The sequence below is a fragment of the Sylvia atricapilla genome, chromosome 5 (genome assembly GCF_009819655.1).
Source record: "Sylvia atricapilla isolate bSylAtr1 chromosome 5, bSylAtr1.pri, whole genome shotgun sequence".
NCBI classification, from domain to species: domain Eukaryota; kingdom Metazoa; phylum Chordata; class Aves; order Passeriformes; family Sylviidae; genus Sylvia; species Sylvia atricapilla.
In genome coordinates, this window is record NC_089144.1 from 44,992,783 (window position 1) to 45,009,632 (window position 16,850).

The following is a 16,850-nucleotide window of genomic DNA, read 5'->3' on the forward strand; positions in this document are numbered from 1 at the left end:
CATTGAAAAGTGAAAGGTTTTTAACCTGCAGGGAATAAAAATTTCAAATGATGGAGGGAGATGACTGGTAAGACTTAATAGAAAAGTTTATATTTTCTGCAACCACTTCCATTGAAAGGCTTCTGCTAGTAGCAATGTGCATACCAAATATTCTACAGCCAGCTCAGGTATCACTGCTGCAATACTGCAGTATACAGAAGGTAATGAAAAAGATGCACAGTCCACCATAAACTATCTCCCCTCATGCTTTTGTTTAAATTGTTGCCACCTATACTGACTGCCCTCACAATAATGCTGAGGCACAAACAGGATTATAAACTTCCACAGGTTAGGATTTTACTGAGTTTTAAGTGCCTTATCCTTTTGCAATGAAGCAATCAAGGTATCAGGTACTTTAGAACTGCAGGTAGTTTTCCATTCTGCCTTAACCAAATGTATAACATCAATATATGCAAGTACCCTCTGCCTGGCAACACAGTTGTTGCCTGGCCCCCGAAGATACCACTACCAAGAAAAGACTAATTTTCTCACCTAAAGAAAGAACTGCTGTCTTAGAGAATCAGTGATTAATCTGGCCTATTTCTTCTCACATTTATTCTGATTTTAGCTTCTATCACTTTCAAATTTTCTCTTTTTTTCCTCTGTGTAGGAGGAAATCCTACCCCCTCTGCTGACAAAAGAGATAGTAGGATACAGCCATTACTCACAAACTAGTAAGACAAGCTTACCTCTATAAATCAAGAATTTGAGAGAATCTCACTAAGGAGAAATACACACACTTCGCTTAGTGGCAGTAGAGATGAAAACACATTTTGGACTCCCCATGAGCTTTAACTACATTGTCAACGATGTCTCTGCCATCAGACATCTCACATGCAGGAAATTTGGATAAGAAAGCACAAATGCTGTACATGTATTCAGAGCATGTTTCCTAGACTCATCCCAATTAGCTCCTTCCCTTCTGTTTCTTATCACTTGAATAAAAACATTGGGAAAGATCCAAATAATGACATTTTGACAGCATAAAAGCAAAGACAGCCAACATTACCAAAGCAAATCCGAAACAAACCAAGCATAGAGGACCTCTTTTCCCAACGCCTAATTCCCCATTATATGCTTCCATGAACTTCAATCAGGTCCTTATAACAAAGATAGTATAATTCACACACACAACATATATTCTGTAGGTACAGATCAATTATCTTCCCAAGAATTAATCTGTACCTGTAACAAGCTTGAAGAACTTCATTAAGTATGAGAGACTAGGAAAAAAAATACTGAGCCTGCAAACATAACTACATGCAGCTTGCAGATCTCAGATGCATGCAGAGGACAGCACTCATGGAGAGTGATTTATATCGCAGCTGATAAAGCTATGCTTGAAGAGCAACCTCCCCCTTCAACAAGGGACAATTAACAAAATCACACAGTTAACTTCTGAAGTAAAGTAACTACACATACAACTACCTGATAACCTCCTAGAAAAAAAACTTTAAGATTTGGATTTAAAAAAAAAAATTAAAACTAGCTACTTGTCTCAAATTAAACACCAGAGGAAAAGAAATGGCAGATTTTACATTCTCAATGTCAGTGACACACAGAGCCAGGATGCCCTAGGGATAAGACTGACTGATCTGTAAGAACTGCCCTTTCCCCCACATCCATCTTCCACACTTCTTTATCACTCTAACAAGACTTCAAAATAAAAACCTCTATAATTCTGTCAATCTTCCCTCTACAGGGTTAACACAATTACCACTCATTTGTTTTTGAAATACATATTTATCATCAAATTTTCATTTTAAATATTCAAATCTGATTTACGAAGTAAAGTTGAGAGCAACTCTTTTTAAACCTATTCTTGCTACACATACTGTCTGCATGCTATAGAAATCTGTTACAACAGGGTTACACAAGCCAGGTATCCTGCTTCTTCCCACACTAGATTAGCTCTTGCTTACTATTGAAATACGACAGAGTTATAATCAAGTACAAAAAGTCAAGCAGAAAATACTTCTATTGGATTAGAAATTCCAATATAAAGAAAATTACCCTTATTAAAGGCTCATGAGTACCCCAGCAAGATGATTTTAATATCAAAATGCAGTAGCAAACTTTCATTTGGTAGAAGTTTCTTGAGATAAAAACCCCAATCCAAAGATTAATGAACTAAGCTACACACGCGGCATCCTGCAGCAGTTAGTATATACAGTGACCAAGAAAATTTTGTAAGCCAAACCTGACGATTTATAAACTCTTGAAATATATGACAATTTACAAACTCTTGTATCAACCCTTTGAAATAAACACTACTATATTTTCTTCACAGTCACACAGAGAAAATTGAACAACTGAAAAAATAAGGAGTGGCAAAGAATTGAAACAGACACTGCCTGTCATACATACTAACAAGACACCTAAAGCTAAACTTTCCATTCTCAGGTGTAACAAACAAATCCAGCTGTAAATAGCATGCTGAAACCCTTGTACTTCACAATAAAATAAAAGCAAGAATAGAGATCAGTCTGCTACTGTCAAAACAGTATTACTCTATCTACAGCTCAATAAACTTCTGAAGCTTAATTTCTCACTCAGTTCATTTTTACGAACCAGCAAAAGTTCTCATTGAATGTATTTCCTTAAGACAGCACATAAGCCAAAAACACAGTGTGTTTTGATATGACTTAAAGGATTGACATAGTTTGTTCCACAATTTATTACGATAATTGAGAAATTGTTCAAAACAGTTTAATTATGTATTACACTAGCTGACATTTATTAAAATAAGATGAGATTATGGATGAGGTGTAAGGGCAGAATAAATGTTTCTTATGAATAAGGCTTTTAATGAATAGGTTTTCACTCCATTTACGACCAGAGTCAAAGCATCCTCTGAGCATTACCTGATTTACTCAGCAAATCAACTAAAAGACCCAAGATCTCCCTTTGTTTTGTAGTACACTACATGCACTTTGCAGACCATCTTGGAGGACAAATTGAAAACGTGCCATTTTTTGGAATGTATAGGTCTGATGAACAGCAGTCTGACACATTAGTGCTTAGGTCAACGAGCATATACAGGAAAGAGCTTTGCAGCAAATAACTCATGTAACAAAATGAGATGACTAAACATGAACTCTTCTAAATGCCATTAAATTAAGCTCCCACTGCGAGAGAAAACCACAGTGTATTTACCACCCTGTGTGTTACACTCCTATCATGGGAGTCCTTTGAAGTCTGCAGGGGAAGAAAGCTGTCCTGGACCATCAGGTGCTGGAAAAGGCCATCACTACTCTACCCTTATGACTATCACACCAAAAGAAACACAGTGTGAGGACAAAGCTAAAGCAAGTTATTTTCAACCTCATGCAGAGTGCTCAAGCAGGGGAAAAAAAGAATTTACTCACGTTGGTTCAGCTTCTACTAACAAACAAACATATGCACACCCCTATCCAGATTTTCTATCTAAAGACATTTACCAGCATCACTAGAACAAGCTTAGAATCAGTTTTCCTGCTGTATCTGTAGAACAGCAGGGGGTAATACCACGCACAAATTTCTCAGTCCAAGAATCCTTTTTATAGTATCACAGCAGCCTTTCTGTTTGTGTCTCACATTTCAGCTTTATGAACTAAATCCAGAAGCCAGAGTAACACAGATTTGATTTTTGTATGGACAGGTAGAGTAAACTAATAAAGTTTTTAATCGCAATGGGATCCCATCCATATTGGTACATGACCTAGTCAGCATAGACATTTGGAGGTGAAAGCAAATACATATTTACTTCAAAGCTTTTCTACTCTTAAACCACAATTATTTTTTTCCTTGAAACAAGTACAGCTCAAACAGGTGAATACCCTGCAAATGAATTAATTTCATTTTCCTGTTCCTAGACATCTCCTTACATTAGTAACAATATTAAGTTTTAACTGAGTGTATGTCTGCCAGCTAGAAAGACCAAATGATCAAGTCAGTGAGAATATAGACAGGAACAAGAACTCAACAATTCACCAGGTGTCACTAGTTGAAAGAAAAGAATTAAAGCAACAATTTGAGATGCTTTTCTGAGCTTTAAAGTAGCAAGCTAGTTTTATCTTAAAGAATGCACTCACTAGAGGCACCAGAAGGGAAGCCATGGTGGCCACAGCACTCTCCATGGCACAGCCAGGCTATGAAGTACCCAGTCATGCCCTGACCCAGTCAGTCTCATACTCTCCACGACAGCAATGTCACCCCCAGATACCTGTACTCCTAGGGAGGCGCGACTTCTTGTGAAAAAGACTCCATCTTTGGTTTTAATTCAGATTACTTACGTTGATCTGATTGTATAAATAAAAACACCTAGAAGACATTGCTATTTTCTGAAAATCCTAATTTAAGGTGCATCATTTTCTTCAACAGTACATCACATACTTCAGGTTAATTTTAACATTGTTTACCATGTCATGCAAAGACAGTTCCCTTCTCCCTTTAAAATAAACAATTAACTTTGAATAACAACCAAAAGCTGTTTAAAAGCAACTTTCTCTTTAACCCAACTAGATGATTAATACTGTTATTTTGAGACTGGATATCTAAATTTGAGACATTGATTTCTTTCAGAAAAGAACAGTATTTTGAATTTATTTAGTGCTTGTATTAAACTTCTACTTTAGCATGACAAAGACTTCTTTATTTGCACAGCAGGTAGTTTCAAAAAGTGGTCCATACAGCTGAGAATGTAAACACAGAGTTATTGCTGATGACAGCATTTAGGTCTTAGGAGAATTCATTTACTCTCTCAAGTGCTAGACAATTCTGGGTAATGAGCAGTGAAAATACTGAATGAAGTATTTATGATTTACACAGTATAAATCATATTCTGATATGGCAGACATGCATTTATAACATGCCCAACGTGCATTAACTAATCATGAAGTGTGCAACAGAAGTAACTGCAGAAACTGCTGACAGAACATGCTCTTGCATGTGTGAAGAATATGTGGTTGCCTTTCTTTACATCTCATTTGCTATATACAAATTTCACCCAGGCATAAAATTGCCATTTTAAACCTCCTCTTCTCAATATACATGAAAGTTTCACTAAGGAAATACCTGAAACTTCCATTGCACCTTTCAAGTAGGAACACTTCCAAATACATCAGAAATATGATTTTCAATAATCCAAAATATAAAAACAGGTCCCATTTATTGGAGTGACATTCAGACTCCTTAACCAAACATACAAAGGCTACTAATGCTTACTCTAATGTTAAATATTTTCTGTTTCCTACAAGGTCAGAATGTCCTTGTATCCATCTGCCTTTCTCTTTTCTATTAATTTAGTTAACATTTAATACACATCATATTTCCTCCTTTTACTTGTTTGAAGTTAAAAGCTAGCACACCATTTAAAAACAAAATTCAAGACAAAATCCCATTCAACATAATAGATAGACTGTCCCTAAGTAGCACTTTGAAATGACACAGAATTAAGTAATTCTACAGGGCAATCTTGTACTGTTGTCACACATAGCTTTCCCTGATCAGAAGCTACAAGTTTCCATCTTCATTACAACAGTACAAACTCGTACAGCTAATCTCATGGAATTACTTAAGAAAATAAATTTCCGCACAACATATGTAGCAAAACCCAGAAAAGAGTTAGGAAAACCTGGGCAAACACACTCCAGTAATATCCAACTCTGGATGAGCGTGAAGAACACCACACCCTATTTGAAAAGCTCTCTTTTGGTCCCTATTATGCACTCCCCCAATTTCTAACACCTTCTGCCTCCTCTGCTACTCAAAACCACTGCTAACCATTAAGGTTTGGTTCAAAAATAAAAGAGAACTACTCAAAGAGGACAAAGGGACATGATTAAAAATAAAAATGTATCTCTATGCTGAAAACAGTGCAACTTTTCTGTATTTCAGACTGCTTAATCAAAAAGCTTCCTAGACTTTCTGATAAAGAGACACAGTAAGTCAATCAAGCTAGAATACTACTACCTAGTGGAAAAAGCAAGGCTTGCGCACACCGTGGAAGGAGCTTTCACAGGAGGTAAATGAGATTAAAAGACCATCATAAATTTCTCCGATTTCTGCACAAAACAGAACATGCTATTTTTCCAAAGCCTCTTAAATCACAGAGAGGCAAATATTTATGAACTAGAACACAGCACAAATAACACAGCAAAATATGACAAAAAACTTTGGAAGAATATCAACCCATGTAGTTTTCATTATCCATTTCAAACCTTTGAATAGAAGAGAAAAAAATCTATTATGCCACGAGGATCCACTAACAGTTAAATATATTACCTTTGGGGAGTGGCGCTTCTCATAAAAATGACTATACAGAAAAGGAATTTTCTCTGTCAACAATTTTGCTTCCTGTGCTTTATCAGACAGTTCAGGCTTTTTTCCTCCTTCAGTGACAAAGACCTTTGTGGTGGGTTTTTTAACAGCCTACTATTGGAAGCTTTGCATATCAAACGTAGTTAAGAGAAAACATTCTCTATATAAGACAGTTAACGGGGCTGTTTTCCAAGTCTGTGTTTCAGATCTGCCTGGAAGCAGGGGGGTTACATATTATGTTAGTTCTGTATGAGATATGACTGGAAGAGGCCCTGTGCAATTAACTACACTGAGACATAAAGCATTAATGTAGATTAAATAATCCAGGTTAGATTAATTTACATTGCTATAAAGAGATTGAGAGCAAGATAACATCTAGTCATAGAAACAGGAAAAGCTAGGCCATTCTATTAGTATGAGGTGGCTTAGCAGTATTTTAAAGTTACGCTGTCTTTGCTTCTCCTGCAATAGAAAGAGTAAATAGAAATATTTACTAGAATCTATGCCACTAGGTTTTCAGGCACTGTCACAATATTATTTCTATTGACAGGTCTCTGTAAACAACTCCACTCAGGCTGATTTTCAAAGCATCCTCAGCACCTATATCCTTAAGATCAGTATCTTAAAGAAGCCTCAACTTAAACAACCAAAAATTTACATAATCCATTCCTACATACTTTTTTTTAGCTAGTGACGCACTACTTTTCATGAGACCTGACCAATGCCACTACACAAAAGCTGTGGCAGTCACATTTTAAAATAACTTCAAGTTATCTAAACTAGCATAGAACTTGGCAAATAATGTCTACCAATCCCAGGAAATCATTCTCAAAATTTAAGCAGAAAAAAGATGTCACATCCTATCTTTCAAATAAAAACACAAAACAAACAACAAACTCTGAATTAAGATACAATTCCAGTTACCAAAAGCAGATACGACAATCCAGTCATGTAAAGATGTAAATTTACCATTAACTGAATGCAGGATAATATCATTAAAAAGTCAAGAATGACCATCAACTGCAGGTGCAAGATATGCTCAAATCTTCATTTGTCTTACTTTATCACAGAGCACATATATTCAAAGAACAAAGTTCTCCTACTACAAAAAACAAGATAATTTTTATTTAACTTTGCAATCCTGGTTTCTGAAATTACCAGAAGACATGAAATATGAACACAGTTCATTCAGAAACCTATTTCAATATATACAAAATATACTACCACTACTACTCACATGACTAGAATTTTAAAATTCTAGTGCTAAACACTTACAAGCAGGAGTGATGAATAAAGAAAAATCTGCATGTTTTATTGCTTACTTACTGAAAGACCTAAATGCATAAATGGGGGAGGTGGAAGGGGGTGGGAATTGATCCTCATCATCTTTAGGCAGGTGAGGCACATAAGAGAAAGTTTCACACCAGTGCTGGAGACACTTCACACTTTCCCACCACCAATAAGAAAGCGCTTGCCTCCATCCTCCCAGCCAGTCTCTCTCTTCCTTCTTCACCATCAACTTTGTAACGCAGACAGGTGTGGAAACCTCTTCAGTTTACTGATGCAACAGAAATGATTTGGAAATAAGTGCTTAATTCAACTCAAACTGTAATGCTGTAATACAAAAACAATGGTTCCGATGGGCTCCCTCCAAGGTAAATATGGAAAGAGAGATGGCTCTGTACTAAGATCCTTGGATTACTCTCTGAACCTGTTTCTCTCTACGGGTTACAGAGACACGCATTAAAAAAAAGGCACAATGCAAATCAGTCAATCTGGCATAATTCATATGTCAGATGTGAAAAAAAAATTCAGGTTTTATCTACCCACTGCTTGAAACAGATGATTAAGAAGAATATAGGTATTTTGTTAAGATACAGCTACTGGGGAAAATGATTACTAGCTATCCCAAATTAACTTTTCATGCCCAAACTAACTTTTAACAGTGACAAACTAATGACTTAAATCCTCCAACTATTGTCTACCTCTTCTACTACCAGAAATATTCACAAATATCAGGAGGCCAAAACTCCTATTATGTAAGACCACCATGAACAATAAAAAAAAAAAGTCCCTTTCAAAGAAAGCAGGTTCAGAACACGTAATTAACAGCACTGAACACTTAATATTCTACATACAAACAATACTCAAACACATTTAAAAACACTAAATAAAAGTAACTAAGCTGACTATCAAAGCGTATCAAATTCCTATCTTCTGAACCCAGAATCTGCTTCATATTGCTTCTAAAACACCAAAATTGCAAAACTGAAGAAAAAAGGCATATAACTACTGAAGGAACTAATTAACTATACACCATTATGTTGTTTCTCCTGTGCAGCCCACAAGGAAGAAAAAAAAAAAAAAACTTCATAATAATCAAAGGCTGCCTTCTGACTAAATACATTTTAAAGCTATTTTTTGGCTTATGGATCAAATATTTTTGGTTTTGAGAATTATACTAGGATGTATCAGCAACAAGCCTCCAAAAGACATTTAGGTTAACTGTATTCCCTGATAAACAACTCAGAATTACGTGCAGCAGTTTTAAAAATACTGTGACTTGTGCAAATGGGAACACTGTTAAGCTGTTTATCTTGTTTAATCCTGAAGGTAAATAGCATAAGCTTCAAAATATTTTGCTTCTTTGCCATAACCTACTCAATCACATTTAAAAAGGTAATGAAACATTATGTAAAATCTCGTATGTTTGGAACTGCTTCTGAAATTGCTTTACCTGAATATTGTACAGACCATTATTCTCAAGACCACTGTGTCTGTAAATTTCAGTGATTTAAATCCAAACTGTGGCTTCAGTGATGCCAATGATCTCGTATCTCCTGAGGTGAACAATTCTTCAGAAACAAAACAAGAACCCTGCACAACTCCACTACTAGGCCTATTTTAAAATATGAATACTACAGTTAAGTAATTTTTTTATTGTTGCATCCTTCAAATATTTTCAAACTCTTACTGTAGTTAATTTTCAGCTTATTTCATTGTTTTAAAATATTATTTGCAAGGAAAAAAGGGTAATTTTTAGTTTCCTTAGGTATCTTTCATCCAACACTAATGGTTTCCACACCAAAAATCCTATTTCATTTCATCTCAAACATGTACTCATTAAAAATTAAGAATATATTTTATAAGATCTATCAATAATTATTTCCACACTGCGCCTTCTTACCCAGTACCAAAGTAAATATCTGAGCTGCTGCTTTACACATAATTTTCAAAAGACTTTAATGCAGCATATATGATTGATATATTTAGCAGCTGAGCACCTCCTTTCCTCTCTGTACACAGGAAGTTTCCCCTCCCATCTGCTCAGGATATTAAAAAAAATAAGTAATTACAAACTGCTGTTTTTCCATCGATACTGCAGAAAGAGACTATTATTTACCTGTAAACATGCAAGTAAAGCTGAACCCAAACACACAATGTAACCTGCACCGGCTCCCTGACAGAGTCACAAGACACCTACTGGTACAAAGGGAGGAATGTGGGGATGAGAGCAGCAGCCAGCAAAGGGGAAAATAAACGCAGCTTGGAGTGATAGCACCAGCGTTATGCCTGGCTGAACTCTTCTGTGGAGCAACTGAGTTATTCAAAGGCAACAGCAGCCCATGCTTTGTCTCTTGTAGTTATATAGGAAGTCTTTAGCTTTATTATTTGGGCTTCAGAGCAAGCATAAATTAAGGTGAACTATGAAATAGACCAACGCTTTACAACCAGACGCCTGAACCATTTAGTAGGATATTTATGACAAAGCTTTAAGACTGAATAGTGGCTAAGCAGGCAACAAGCCCACCGCACACGTAGGTACTCTACCGCTATTTATGACAACCAGATGCCAACAAAGGACAGCAGAAGATTCACTAGCAATAAACTAATGATAGACTGATAAAATGCCTTTTAATTTTCCCCAGGTAAATGTATATACAGCTACATCTTTTTTGGCCTACAGAGAATATTTATGAACTCTACATTGAGAAACTCAATTTCATTTCGAGACATATGGAAAACTGATGGAAATATAAAATGTAATCTATTACTTCCTAACTGGTTTTCCTCCTCCTATGTAATATGAATTATATTACTGATTACTATATTTTCAAAAATAAAAGCTCTCCCTAAACCCCACATACTGAATGCAGATCAACATTTAGTATCTGTTCTGTATTATACATGAGAAACTATTCCAAACTCTACAGAAAAAAATACTCAAACTAAAAGCTAATATCAATAGCTGCATAAATTTGATTTAGTTACTAAATATAAAAGTTAATACACTGTATTAAATATTTTAAAGCCTGATATAAAATATAAGTAAACAAACAGGAAGCTGCCATTTTTCCAAGCATCCACCCTGCCCTAATGGCCCATTCTTCAGTATCTATTGTTTTTCCAATTTACTGGAGCTACAGAAATAATGGGCTGTTTTCACAGACTTTCACTTCATTAGCAGCAATGCCCAACAGCTGACATCTCGAGCAGGTTTCCCAGGGCTTCTTCACAAACTTACCAGGAGGAGCTCTCATCATACGTGGTTACATAACAGCAACTATTTATAGGTAACCACTTGATTCACATTATCCACTGGATTTTAAACCATTTCGTATGTTGTCAGTTGATCTATCATTTTAGTTCCATAATCAAAATGCCACGTAAGAGCCAAGTAAAAAGTTTCAGTGACGCCTGTCTGCAGTATCAACAACATACCACACGAAGTACTTAATCTTATCAGGAGAACCAGACGTTAGTTTCACAAGATTGGTCCTCTATAAATATACGCTGAGCAACACTTGTTTTCTTTGCTTAATCTCCTGCTCTGTCAATATTCATCACTATGCATCTAACTAACTTCTAAAACCACTGAACAAAACCTTAGTTGTGCTAAAATCACATAGTTTCTCAGCGGTCTGAGACATACTGAGATACATGACCAGCACTTCCACTCCAGAAAGTCCCCAGCAACTTATACAATTCCTACCTCACAACTTCAGTGACAGCTGTTTAACACCCTCAAGTTCTCTTAGGAAATGTCTCAGAGAACCACATACGACTATCAGTTGGTTTACTTATGAATATAGCAGTATTTCATGAATATCAACCTATTCTAAGAATATCAATTGCTTACATTTTCTTCAGTTTTTCTAATGGGCTAATGGCTTTCTTAGAATAAAATTTCATCCTAAAATACACCTAATAGTTATAGCTGGTGACAGCATGGGCTTTCCTCATCACAGACTTTGGCCTTTCTTATCAATCATACTAATTGATCTCAGTGTCAACTTCTTTACATTTTTGTAAACTGGCTTCTTCACATTTTTTGTAAACTAAGCTATAGACTGCAACTTTTTAATCCAGTTTCCTCTCAATAACAGGACAATGGCTTTGCTGATGACTAATATTCTTTGATAATTCTTAGTAATCCATATTTTGCAAAGATATTTACTTCAATGAACACCTATTAACTATAAACCTCATGAAATGTTAACTTTAATGACTACTGTATAAAGACATACCTTGCACGTACCTGAACAACACCCAAAGATACTTCTGTATTGTAAGATAAGAACAGAAAGCCAGAAATACGTGGGAAAAGACATTTCTGAAAGACGATACTGGTTATGAGAGTTGACTACGACATTACTGTCTCAGTAAAGCTACATGCCTACAAAATGCTCTAATCCACCAAGCAAAGAAGAGAATGTCATGATTCTGACAACTTCAACACAAACTGAAAGCATCCAAGTATCCTTAGTGAAGCTGACAAAATGCAGATGTTAAAAATCAGAGGCCGCTGTGAAACTCTACCAAACCTTTAAAAACAACAGCAGTCAGAGAAGGGAGTACAATTACAAGGTACAGATAATAATTAAATGAAATATGATTAGAGGGCACAGAGTAACATTCACTTATGCAAAATACTTAAGAAGTTCAACCTAAAATCAAAGATAGGCAAGAACTGTAGCTAGGAGTGCAACTGAAAGACATATCATTTCTTTGCTCTGGTATAATAACACAGCCCTGATCATCATAATATATGCAAAAGTAGTTGTTCCAGAGAAGAGAAATAAAAAAGAAAAGGTCATCATCAAAGCATAAGATACAAGTGTCCTTCAGCTTACCACATATTCAACTTATTGCTGAAATAAGAAAGCATAAAATTGTCCTGAAATTTAGAGAAGCCTTTCAGTGTTTAGTTAAAAATGTTATGAAGTTGGTACTTTTCGGTTTTTTTTAAAATCATTTTGTTTAATTCTGGCTTACTGCGTGAAAAATTAAAATGTGACTCAACAGCTGTTTATGCTGCTGCTGCATTGACAATGCTGCTCTATCACATTTCTGTTTTTCCTGACATTTGTGCTTAGGCACAGCATCCCTGATAAACATGTTTCCTAGCAAATGAAATTTCTAATCCTTTAAAAACAAGCACTATACCACAAAAGCCCAAATACGCCACTAAAGCACTGTTACAACAATTCCCAGTATCAATGTGTCTATGGTATTTCACAGCACAATCAAGTATAGGGTATAATGATCTCCAAGCATGTGGCTAAAGCCTTACTATCCAAGGACTGATGTATCAAAAGTTGGTCCAATGCAAATTACCTGATTTATGCACCCATTATAGTAATTATTTTCCATGTAACAGAATCACAGAACTCAAGAACTCAGGGTTTTTTTTTTTCCTTTCCCAATGTTTTTGTGCTCCAAGGTGGCAGACCAGCTCAAGTACAAGTCTTGTTTATTCCTCGTGACTATCAGTGGTTCAAAATGCTGTTTGTACATGTTCTGATTAGCCAGTTCTACTAAACTCTTGACAGTTGACATCACTGCTAAAAGAAGTTCAGGAAACCAACAACTCTAGAAGAATTGCCAATCCATCAACTTAGTAAAGAATGAGTATCTATAAATTTGTATTCAATACAGAACTATAAAAAGTCCTTTATCCCAACAAGCATTAACGTTCATTCTTCTTCAGATAAAAGCTGTCAAAAGTGCATCATGACTCTTCATAAAATACACAGGAAAAAAACCCATCCCACACCACTAGCGGGTGTTTCTGGAGAAAGTCCTGTTCCATGGGGAAAAACACTGCCAGGGCCAAAAAAGAATAAGTAACAGGACATAAAATATTCATAAAGTTTTAAAAGCCCCCTAGGCCTAGACTTATTTTTAAAAAAGGAAATTACTGTCCAGTGATTAAAATATGTAAATATAAAATATAAACTGCTTTTACCTCTATCATCCAAGTTGCTACATCAGTATGTGAACAGGCACCAAAAAAACCCTCCCAAATCCCAGTTCTTACACTCAGAAGGCAAAAGCCATTGCTATAATTATGTGCATTGCAAAGTAAGGCAGTGATTGCTAACAATACACAGGTTTAGTTTGTTCTTTACATGTGACCCATAACTGTCAAGTAAACATTTGGCATTTCAAAAGCATTACATGCTAAAGTTGTAGTGTATTATATAAAATTCTGAACTGCCTCTGATTACAGTGGTGCCCTGCTGCCTCAATAGCTATACAGGGCTTGCTGCAGAAATCAAAAAAGAATAAGCATTAGAAAGCAAGCAGCTAAAAAGCTATCTGTAACTTAAGAACTGTAAGCAACATTTAGTGAGCTTATGCTAGAAAAGCTTTATAATTATTGAGCTTGATTTTTAGACATGGTCTTGTCCATTTTCACATCACACCAAATAATGCATTTAATAAATACACAACTAGTATATACAACTTTTTAAAATACAGCTCACTAGCTTTCTTGTACGAAAAATATAAACTCATTTGTATGTGGAATATCAACAGCTTCCACTTCACATGAAAAGAGGGTCAAGAGCAAACTCAGGGAAAGATTTTAATGTAGACATTTCAATGAACCAGACTTCAACAAAGCCTTTCCCAACTGCACTTTTTAGGTGCAATTACTCATCTATACTGCTGGACAGAAACTTATTAAGATGAGTAAAACATTTTTTTTTCCTAGCAGCAGGCAGTCATTTAAGAAATTACACGATTCATATGTTACTAGGCCATTCAAAAAATTCTACATAGTTTTACTGTAAGAGCTCCACATCATAACAGCAACACATGCAGACTGAGCAGCTTAACATCCCTGTCATAAGCTATACCATATTTATACACTGCAGTGTTAGGCAGAAATTGAAGCCAGAGCCATTCAGGGGAAATACGCAGCCATGATCTGTTTCTCAATTTAAATTATATTTGCAATTATAAATCAGGTATTTCACTACACGCTAGTGGCATTTTACATATTAAAAAGATCAATTAATGCACTACATTCTTAGCCAAGCTTAAAATAAATGACTCCCCCCATTCAAACTATAATTTGCTTCAGACAACATGGGCTTTAATTTGCAAACTCTTCAGTACGGATGTAGGCAGAATCCACCTCATGATTTGTGTAGAGCTCCATCCTGGGTAAACATATGGCTACACAGTACAATATGCAAATACAAGGTATGAACCTCATTGCCTTTCCTTCCCAAAGATTTTTGTAAGTCAGACTCATTACTGTCAAAGCAGTATTTAAATAACGCCAGAAAAAAAATGCTTTCATCTTTCCAATTTAAGTGGCCCTTTTAATGCCAAGTTAACATTAAAATGGTTTATCTATGTTGGAGAATTATATTCAGTTTGTTCTTTCAAGCACCAACAATTTTAAAGGAAAATTCTCACCATGTATTTAAACACATGATTTTATGTTTTCATATCTGTTACTTCTACATTAATTATTCAAAACAAGCCTCTCTCATGTCACTTACTGAAGTGCAGATGTAAATAATGAGAGCGGTGTGTGAAGATAAAGAATTCTTATAACAAAGCAATACAGCGATTTCTTTAACATCTTAAGCACATAAAATACCAGATCACCTACTTCCTTTTTTTCCCAATTCTAATACAAAAAACCAAATCTGAATTAAGTACTAAGTCTAATTTCATAAACGTCTTCTTCTACCCCTCATCTTCCCAGTATTTAACCTTTGGTGATATAGTTTCCAGTTCAATTAGTACAATAAAAAAGGAAGTGTGGGAGGGAAGAAATGGAAGAACGTCAAACCAGGCTCGCTCTTGTATCTGTACCGTGATACCTACAAGAATGTTGCTATTGATCTTCTGATAAATTACAAAAGAACAGAAATTATTCACTAAAATTTAAAAAAGAAACCAAAAAGGATTATAAATCAGCCCCGTTTTGCTCGTAACACCCATAGCACTGTTAACAACCATTAGCGAAGTGCCAAAGACTGCAATGAGTTTAAAACAACTACAGCCAGCTCCAAAATTGTTGCAGGAGAGACAAAGGGGATCAAGGTCAGCATTCTTCTAACGCAACAGCTAATCCACTCATATGAACGTGGTATTGGCACTGGTGGGCGTAATAAATTTGAAAGAAATATAAAACACACATGATCCCACCTGATTTCCCCCTCCTTTCGAGAGAACCATTTTGCTCTCACTGGTCTCAAGCCATTACATATCTGAGCGAGGAAGGGGAGGGAGGAGTTCACAGAAGTTCAGGGTCAGACAATGTTCACGTATCCTGTCACTTTCTAACTCAAAGCTCAGAGCAAAAGAACTCTTATGCCACGCACTGAAACCTACATATTTTGGGTGTGCGTGTGGGGGGAGACCTGCAATAGGAGCGATGTGTCATACGTGCGGAGGCTGCGAGGAGAAGAGCTGTCAGGAGAACGCTGCCTCGCTTGAAGAGGAGGAGGCGGTGGGGAAAGAACGGTGACGAACGCAGGATCACCAAAAAATCCGGCAGTGCTCGGGGGCTGCCATCCCCGGCTCACCCCTCCGGCCCGGTTTCGCTGGGCTCCCCTCAGAGGGCTCGGCCTCCCGGAGCGGCCCCCAGCCCCCGCGGAGCCGCTCCCAGCCGCCAGCGGAAATCCCCCGCAGCCCGACCCTGCCCGGGGGCGCCGAGCAACGCGCCCCGCGCCCGGGGCTCACGGGCACCCCGGCCCTGTCGCGGGGCGCTCCCCCACGGCCACCATCGCTTCCCCCGTGCTTCGGGGCCGCGCTGTCACCTCACCCCCGCGACGTCCCACGCGCCGCAGGGCGAGAGCCAACACCCCGCCGCCAGCCGGACCCGCACCCTGGGCCGGGAGACAATGAACAGCCACAACTCACCAGCAGCGCCGGAGCTTCGCGGGTCCGGGGGCGGTTTCTTTGCCCCTTCTCCTTCCCCTTCTCCTCCTCCTAGGAGCGGTATCCGGCCGCCGGGAGCCGAATCCCCCTCCCTTCGCCGCCCGAGAGCCTTCGCCTCCGCCGGCCGCGCTCCCTCCCCGAGGAAAGTCACTTTATTCCCCGCTCCAACATGGCTGCTCCCCCCGCCGCCGCCGCCGCGGCAGCAGCTTTCTCCTCGCCGCGGCTCCCCGCCGCCGCCACCGGAGAGCGGCCGCAGGCCGTGCTCAGGAGCCGCCCGGCCGGCCGCTGGCGGTGCCGAGAGCGTCAGCCGAGCCAGGCCGCGG

The 16,850-nt window shown here is 37.7% G+C and overlaps 1 protein-coding gene across 12 annotated transcripts in view; it reads right to left on the reverse strand.

Moving 5' to 3' along the window:
• CDK17 (cyclin dependent kinase 17) overlaps positions 1–16,597 on the reverse strand; it is a 93,823-nt gene extending 77,226 nt beyond the window's left edge. For 2 of the 12 annotated variants that reach the window (XR_010743634.1, XM_066319321.1), the window contains exon 1: positions 10,865–11,087. The gene's annotated coding sequence lies outside the window, so the exon portion shown is untranslated. The other 10 variants (XM_066319313.1, XM_066319315.1, XM_066319319.1 and 7 more) reach the window with 10 other exon arrangements.
• Positions 16,598–16,850: the final 253 nt, after the last annotated feature.